This window comes from Vulpes vulpes, chromosome 13, assembly GCF_048418805.1.
Source record: "Vulpes vulpes isolate BD-2025 chromosome 13, VulVul3, whole genome shotgun sequence".
Taxonomy (NCBI): domain Eukaryota; kingdom Metazoa; phylum Chordata; class Mammalia; order Carnivora; family Canidae; genus Vulpes; species Vulpes vulpes.
The window spans coordinates 113,105,836-113,115,351 of record NC_132792.1 but is presented as its reverse complement, the minus strand read 5'-3'; the positions used below and the strand labels follow the sequence as shown (position 1 = coordinate 113,115,351).

Below are 9,516 nucleotides of genomic sequence, written 5' to 3'. Positions count from 1 at the left end.
TTTACTAATTAAGCTACATTAACAAATATTTATGGTATTGCATGCTATGTTAGTGAGTGTGTGGGTTTGGATTTTTGTGAGTTAAATAGAAGGAATGAAGTTAAGGAAACCCTATCTATAGATAGATTGCAAGATAGGCATATAAAGTCGTTTTGTTGAATTAACTAGGGTTGTGATGTACTTGTATAAAATTTAGTCGAGGCTTATGGATGTTGCATAGACTTAGTCCTGTTTTGGGGGTTTGGCAGGACATAAATAAGTATATAGTAAATAACATGGGTTTATGGGGGGTAAGAGGGGTTTGGGTTAGTTAATTCACTGTCTTGTGTGTATACGTGCGTGTGTACATGTATAAAATCTGTATGTCCTAAAACCATTGACCGAATAGCACCTTGAATTGTCCACAGAGTTGATTTATGATAATGAATAAGTCCAGCTACAAGTTATTTGACTGCGTCGGGGCCACGACGGGCATATTCCCTGAGTGCAGATACATATTAGTTAGTGGCCGTTGTGGTCATAGCTGAGTGATAGCAAGTTCCCCCCCCCTCCCCGAAAAATAAAAGGAACCAAATGCATGACACCACAGTTATGTGTGATCATGGGCTGATTAGTCATTAGTCCATCGAGATGTCCCTTTTGAGAGGATTAGTAGGATTGGAGTTAATAAGGATATGGCCCTGAAGTAAGAACCCGATGCCAGGTATAGTTTCAGTATAGAAACCCCCACATAACATGGGCCTGGAGCGAGAAAAGGAACACTTCACGCAAGGATTGATGGTTTCTTGAGGCATGGTGATTAAGCCCTTACTGGACTAAGTGACGTGACGTGCAGTCAGATATATCCTGTTAGGAAATATGTATGAGGTGAAATAGATAATACATGTCTACATAATACATGTCTACATGTGGAAATATGATAATATGTACATGCTTATATCCACAGTTGGAGTGTGTTATGAAATCAGTAATTATGAATACAGCTGTTATGGGCTAAACTGTGTCTCTTCAAATTCATATGTTGAAGGCCCAATACTCAGAATGTGAGTAGGCCGTAGGGCTTTTAAAGAGGTAATTAAGGGGATCCCTGGGTGGCGCAGCGGTTTAGTGCCTGCCTTTGGCCCAGGGCGCGATCCTGGAGACCCGGGATCGAATCCCACATCGGGCTCCCGGTGCATGGAGCCTGCTTCTCCCTCTGCCTGTGTCTCTGCCTCTCTCTCTCTCTCTGTGTGACTATCATAAATAAATAAAAATTAAAAAAAAAATTTTTTTTTTAAAAAAATAAAGAGGTAATTAAGTTAAAGTGCAATGGTTAGGGTGAATTCTCATCTAATCTGACTCGTATCCTTGTAAAAAGAGGAAATTCAGACACACAAGAAGACATCAGGGATGCACATGTAGAGAAAGACCATATGAGGACATAGGAAGAAGGCCAGCCATCTGTAAGCAAGGAGAGAGGCCACAGAAGAATCCAAACCTGCCAACACCTTGATATTAGACTTCTTTCCAAACTATTGAAAAATTAAATTTCCATTGTTTAGGATACCCAGTCTATGGTATTTGTTATGGTATCCCTCGTAAACTAGGACACCTGCTTTTCATGAAAATCAGATAACTTTGTTGAAATATCAAATGCTGATTGAAAATGTGTCACTTTGCTCTCTGCTTCCAGGACATGCTTGAGCCAAAGAAATACAGGTTTTATGAGGAATATGTCATTATTTAACTCCAAATTTCACTGAATATCAAAATTGTTTTTAGTTCAGCACTAATATATAGGTGCAGAAGATTCTTCCCCTCTTCTCCTTCCTAACTCTTCTAGGTATCCAGGGCCACAGCCCCTTTTAGTTTGCAAGTGGTGTAGGTGAGCATCTAGGTCTTCTAACCCTCAGAGGAACTGCAAGGAATTACTTGTATTCCACTGTAATGAAGCAAAGAAAGAGATAGCCAACATTTAAGTTTACATATCAAAACAGTCTTAACTTTGATATTCTGCACTAGTTTTTCCTTTATGATTTTATTTCAGAAATGCCAAAAATACCACTGAAATCTCCTCATAAATATCCCTCCTACACTGACACTAAATGTTTTAATTTAAAATCTTGCCCTTTTTTTTTTTTAATTTTTATTGGTGTTCAATTTACCAACATACAGAAAAACACCCAGTGCTCATCCCGTCAAGTGTCCACCTCAGTGCCCGTCACCCATTCCCCTCCAACACCCGCCCTCCTCCCCCCTTCCACCACCCCTAGTTCGTTTCCCCGAGTTAGGAGTCTTTATGTTCTGTCTCCCTTCCTGATATTTCCCAACATTTCTTCTCCCTTCCTTTATATTCCCTTTCACTATTATTTATATTCCCCAAATGAATGAGAACATACACTGCTTGTCCTTCTCCGATTGACTTATTTCACTCAGCATAATACCCTCCAGTTCCATCCACGTTGAAGCAAATGGTGGGTATTTGTCGTTTCTAATCACTTGTAACATGGGACCTATTTAGAGAAGAAAAGAATGAGATGACATAAAAAAGCATCCGCTACTGCATTTCTTTTTTTTTTTTTATTTTAGAGATTTATTTCTTTATTTGAGAAAGAGAGAGAGTGCAGGAGGAGGGACAAAGGGAGAGAACCTCAAGCAAACTCCCTGTTGAATTCAGAGCTGGATGTCTAGACTGGCGCCATCTCACAACCCTGCAATCACTGCCTGAGCTGAAACCAAGAGTCAGAGGCTCAATTTACTGAGCCATCAGGGGCCTCCAGCTACTGCATTTCTAACATGATAGGAATAATGAGTTTCTCTGGAGAGAAGCCTACAAAGACAAGTGATCTGTCATAAAGCTGAACGTACTCTCCCCCCCTCTCTTACTCTCTCTCTCTTTCTCTTCTCTCTCTCTTTCTCTCTCGCGCTCTCTCACTCTCTCTCTCTCTCTCACAAACACACACACACACTCTTTCTCTCACAAGTGTGCATGCACTATCCTCTTCCATGTGTCTAAAGTATCATGAGTGAATAAGAATCAGTTCCCTGGAGGCCAGAGGGCACTAAGTTGGGACATCTTGAACTTCAAAGTTAATCAATATGGCCCAAGATTTATTCACTGTACTGGCTGTGGTGTAAAGGAAAGTTCATATAACTTTTTATAACAGGATCTATTTGTGTTCTGACTTCCTTAACCAGTAGCTATGCAAACTGGGAGATAATTTATCAAAGGATTCAAGCAAAATTTTGCTGAATCAGTGCCCTCTCCTTTCAACTTATTCTCAGTTGCTTTAGTAGAATAATAAGTCTGGCACATTAAGGATGGTAAACTGTGCTCACCTATGGCCATTCATTCACTTAGTCAGCAGATACTCACTGAGAACCTACTACATGCCAGGCACTCTTCTTGGCCAAAATGTTAGACTAATGAACTTAGTTAGCAATGTTTCTGGTGAAATTGGAGGAGACATACAAAAATAAATAATTTTAATAACTCTACTACCAATCAGTATCCAATTAATATATATAATCCAGTTTATACACACACACAGTCATAAACACACACTGTATTTTGGCAAATCTAAGACATATCTAAGCTTTAAAAAAAAAAGATTTATTTATTTAGCAAGAGGAAACGAGCAAGCATGTGAGCCAGGCTGGTGAAAAGGGGCAGAGGGAGAGAGAAACTTTAGCAGACTCTGCTCTGAGCAAAGAGCCTGATGCGGGCTCAATCCCAGGACCCTGAGATCATGACCTGAGGTGAAACCAAGAGTAGGATGCTAAACCTGCTGTGCCACCCAGGCACCTCATATCTAAGCTTTCTAATACCAGAATATGTCTTATAATGAATAATCTCTTGGATTCAATGAACTATGACAAGGGTTTGAAGCAAAATTAAATAGAGCAGGATAAGGAACAGGATGTGGGAGGTACTATATTTAGATAGAGAGCCCAGAGAAGCCTCACCATTGAGATAAGAATTAGAAGAATCTAAGAACACATTGCATATAAAAGTGTTTTATAAAGTCTCTTGTACCAGAGCCAAGCAGGGTCAGTTGTAGAGGGTTTGTGAGCCTTTGCCACCCAGGCTGGCCAGGCTGGCCTTTGGATGAGGAATCTTCGCTGGTGACACCTTCCTGGTATAGACATGACTCGGCTTGTTCTGCTGTGTTACATCACCTTCTCCTAAAGATGCATCCTGACTCATCTCCATACTTGGATACTGAAGCATGCAATGTCTTAACTAACTTGCTAAAGGAACGTCACAAAAATCACAGCAATCTGAAATTTTTTGGTCATTGCAATGATCTTGATATGGAGATGAGAAAATGCTTGAAGAATGAGAACATGGAAAAGAGGATGAAGAACAGGAACATGGCAGTGTGATGCCAAAAAGACTCTTTAATCCTGCAGAGGAATCTGAAAAGTAAATTATAGGCATACATCGAAAAAGAATCCCTTGTGCCATAGTAATAGAGACAAAATTCAGATAAAATTCACATTTCGTAACCATTCACCCATGTAAAGTGTAAATTTAATGATTTTTAGTGTATTCAAAACTGTGCAAGCATCAATGTGATCAATTTTAAAATATCATCACTGCAGAAAGAAACCTATATACATCAGTAGTCATTGCTGATTTCCCCCAAACCACCTAGGCTTAAACAGTTGTTGTTCTACTTTGTATCTCTATAGATTTGCATAAATAGCATCATACAATATGTAAGTTTTGGTTTCTTTAGCTTAGTATAATGTTTTCAAGGTTCATTCATGCTACTTGTATCGGTAAGCATGTATTAATACTTCATTGCTTTTTATTGCTGAATAATATTGCCTTGTGTGGATGTATCAAATCTTGGTTATCCTGTGATCAGTTGATGCACATTTGGGTTGTTTCTTTTTTTTTTCTATTATGAATACTTCTATGAACCTTTATGTACATTTTTAATGTGGGTGTATGTTTTTAATTTTGTGGATATATACCTAGGAGTGGAATTGCTGGTTCATATGGTAATTCTGTGTTTAACTTTTTGAAGAACTGTTAGACTGACTTTTCCACAGTGACCTCTCCATTTTCTGTTCCCACCAGCAGGGCATGAGGATTCCAATTTTTCCACCTCCTCACCAGCACTTGTTTTATTTTTATTATAGCCATTCTAGTGGGTGAGAAATGGTATGTCATTGTGGTTTTGATTCACATTATAATGGTTAATTATATTGAGCATCTTTTTATATACTGATTGTCTGCCTTCTTTGCAGAAATGTGAATTCACATCCTTTGCCCATTTTTAGTTGAGTTATTTGACTTTTCATTACTGAATATTTGTCTGCCTTCTTTGCAGAAATGTGAATTCACATCCTTTGCCCATTTTTAGTTGAGTTATTTGACTTTTCATTACTGAATAGCAAGAGTTCTTTGTATATTATAGATAAAAATACTTTATAAAATATGTGATTTGAAAATATATTTTCTAAGAATTGACTAGTGGTGTGACTTGTGTAGCTGTAGTAGGAAGTAGCAGATCTCTTCCCATACTCCAAATTCTAGTGTGATGTGTCAGGAGTTTTACTAAACATATCATTTTGAGGTTAAGACAGAATTTAAAATCCTTTTGCAAGCAAGTTAAAATAATTCTACAAACTAACCTTTTGCAGCAAAAACAAATTCTCTTGGCTTATTTTATTTTATTTTATTTGGCAAATGCTTGAGCTCATGTCACACTGTGGAAGAACCTCTGCATATTTCAAAAGCAAGGCAGTAGGGTCAGGGCTCAAGGTCAGCTCAGCTGCAGAATAGACTGTGGATCTTGGCTTGTCTCTAAAATAAACTCAGACCTCAAGGGTCATCATCTGGCTAGGTCAGCAGCTGAAGCTTTCTTCAAGATGGCTTGATGATTAGTGAAGGGGTCAGCGTGTTTGCCTTGGTGAAAAGATAAATCCAGTCTTGAATAATTTATTCAATTATTTATAATGCATGGTAAAAGGGTGAAGCTCCAGGAAGATAAGGGGTTTCCCAGCAGCGATTCCTAGCCAACGCTGATGTCAGTAAGGAAGGGATGAAGTGCCAGAACTCATGTAAATAAAACACAAATCCTTAGGAAAGCAATACTATTTGGCACCAGTGCACTTGTAAACTGATCATTCTCTTCTTAGAAGGTCATATTTGGAATATCATAGCTCTAAGGCAGAAATTCAATAGTAAGGAGTATATGCCCTCTTTGGAAAAAAAAAGAGTGCCTCTTTGGAAAGTATTATAATTTCAGTGAAACACCAAAATATGATTGAAGGAAGTATGTTCATAATAATGAAGGGACAGAGGCCTTTTGGATACCTCCTTTTTAAGGAGTAAAAAAAAGGAACATGGTACTATAGGTCTGTCAATCTACTTTGAAGGCCCTTATAATTAATTTTAAAATAAGTCAATTTTTGTCAAAGTACCAGCACAAGAACTTGTATATTGTGTTTTCTTTTAAGCCTCTCAATAGGTAAGTAGATGAAAAGAAAGAAATATAGACATAGTTTGGTTGAAAAAAATAATGGAACACTTAATTGACACCTGTTTCCTCTTTATTAACTGATAAAAAAGAAGAAAGAGGAAATGAAAATACAATATAAGGAAAAGCAGAGAAGAAGGATAGGAAGAAAAAGGGAAGGAGGAAATCAGGAAGACAATTTTAGAAACAGGCAATGAGGAAGAAATGAAAATATTCACAAATGTGTCATCTCTTTGAAGCTTCACAACAGCTTTTTGGGGTAGATCTTATTGACTTATTTTAGAGATGACAAAATTCAAGTTTAGCAAGGTTAAGCAACTTTTTTAAGTTCATAGCTAATAAGTCCTGGGTCTCATTGTTCCATAAAGGAGACGAGGTAGATTAACTATAAACACCAATCCAGGTGGAAGGCAACAAGCATTGATTTTCCTAAGTGCTACATGTCCAATGGCCTTTAGTGATTGCTGAGGTTTCACATTGAGACAATCAGAAATATACCCCAAGGACCTCTTGTGGACAGTAAAGATGTTTCAGTATTGATCTACTCTCTTCAATATATATTTTTAAAACATTCTCTGATTTCCATATTTGCCTATCCCATAAGTTTCTATCTGTAACTTCAGACTGTCTGATGGGATATTTGTGTGTGATACATTAATGCATTTGAACATACGTGTATGTGTATTTAGGTATACACACTCTTACATTTTGTGTATGTACGTATTGCCAAGATTACTGAAATCAACTTTCATAGCTGTTCTGACAAATTTTCCAGAGGAAACAAAGCACAGATTTTAAGAGCGTGAACTTTGGAGCATGACTTCCAATGTGTGACTTCTCCTCTGCCACTTACTAGCAGTGTGATCTGGAAAAATAACCTCATTCAGCATTAGTTCACTCATCTATAAAATGGTGGGATATGAATGAAGATAGGTAAATCTCTCAGAATAATGTCTGACACTTAACAAGCACTATATAGCGTTTGCTAGTTCTCTTGCCTGCCCAACTGCAATGAATGAGTAACTCATTTGTTCAGCTCTACTCTGCCTTCCTCAGTCTCTTTCCATACCATGGTAAGGTAAATCTTCCCTTTAGGTAACATCACTCTTCAGAATAAGACAGAAGCCCCTTTAAATGGCTTCTAAAGCTCTGTATTATCATGGTCAAAATCAGTCTGTATCTTTGGCTCACCATAAACATGGTCCTTCTTTCATACCTCTCAGCTCCTTTGCCTTTCTTTAGTTCTTCACTACTGCTTTACAACCCCTTTGTTCTTCCCAGAGAATTTCCCCTTTATTATGTAATAATATCCTACTGACCTTTCAGAGCCCAGCAGCTCAAGAATCCCTTCCTCAGGGAAGCCTTTGCTGACCTTTTTGCTTAGTGAAATTTCTCCCTCCTGGTTTTCTTAGACCCACCCTTATATTTCTTCTACATATAATTCGTAACAGTTTCAACTTTACATTTGTTTTTACTTAATTATTTGTATAATAGCTATATCCCTCAATAGAATATAAGCTCTAAGAGGACAAGTACCTTTGTTTTTGCTCATCAGGGTATCCCAGATGCTTGCTGATGTGCATTCAATATGGACCAAATATTTTTGCCCCCCTAGAATTTGTATGTTGAAACCTAATCTCCAATGTATAGTGTTTGGAGTTAGGGCCTCTGGAATATAAGTTGATGATTTGGTCAGAACCCTAATGAACCGAGTTAGTAGCTTATAAAAGGAGCTCCAGAGAGATCCTCCTCTTTCTACCTTGTGAGGTTGATGTTGTAGTGAAAAGATGGTTATTAATGAGGGAACAGGTCTTCATCAGACAGTGTGCTGGCAGCATGGTCTTGGAGTTCCTAGCCTCCCAAACTGTGAAAAGTAAATGTTGTTTATAAGCCACTTAGTTTATAGTATTTTGTTATAGCAATCAGAATGGACTAAGACAGTAAGTAATTGTCAAGTGATTGAATGGATAAGTGAAGCTTGTGTATGTCAGGTAAGAGGAATTAGATTTTGTAATTGGGACACTGACAACTCATACAGGACTCAATAAAGGAACTTAAGGAGGAGGAAAGATTTGGTTGCCACTCAGAATGGAGTCTAAGAGTACTTGATAGTGGAACTTAAAAAGGAGATTCAGCTGAGGAAGGGAAAGTCAAGGTGACAGTAGAGAGGTCCCAAAATAAACTTCTCTGACCTGAGAGTCTGAGCTGAGAAAGTAACAATATATATACTGCTTACCATATGTGGATAAGCTGAAGTGATGTTTTGCAAATAAAACTCAGATTTTAATTTATTGCCAGGATGTCTGAAGTCCAGCCCAGGCCTCATTGCTATACCATTTTCAAAGTATCATTGCTGCCTCTTTGCTTGATGTCTATCAGCCCAGTCATTCTGAAGGAGGGGCAGGTTGGAAGTACATGATTTGGTAACCCAACAAGATCATTTAATAATAAACTCTAAGCACAAGTTCCATCTGTTTGAGGACAGAATGATCCAATCTGATTTATTCTGATTTGCTTCCAAAAAATAGTTTCAGCAAGGACAAAAAAATTCAGTCTTGGTTAATCTCTAAAGGATAAACATAAAAAAGATTATTAAAATGAGACTAAAAATTATACATCCATTTTACATATGAAAAAGCTCAAGCCCAGAAATATGAAAATTTGCTAAATGCCTCACAGCTAATCATAGCAAGTCTTTTAACATCGAGTCCAAAACCAAATCTCATATTCCAAAATAGCTTTTAGTTCAATTACTAAAAAAAAAAAAAAAAAAAAAAGAGGAATTATTATACTGTTTCTCTTTTATGCTACCCTCCTATTGCCTGAACATGTAGGGGAAAAAACTTAAAGTGGCTCCTTCAGATGTGTGGGGCTTGGCTGAATATCTGTTTTAAGTGAGAATCTGCAACTTTTTATATAAAGGGTCACATAGTAAAAATGTTTTGCTTACAGGCCATATAGTCTTCATTGGGAATACTCAACTCTGCTGTTGTAATATAAAAGTAATATGTTAACCTCTTAATATAGTAACATTTGCTAACCT

General features: G+C 37.5%; 1 pseudogene; it reads left to right on the top strand.

The window, feature by feature from the left end:
* Positions 1–4,170: 4,170 nt before the first annotated feature.
* On the top strand, positions 4,171–4,409 carry LOC112918746 (COX assembly mitochondrial protein 2 homolog pseudogene; annotated as a pseudogene).
* Positions 4,410–9,516: the final 5,107 nt, after the last annotated feature.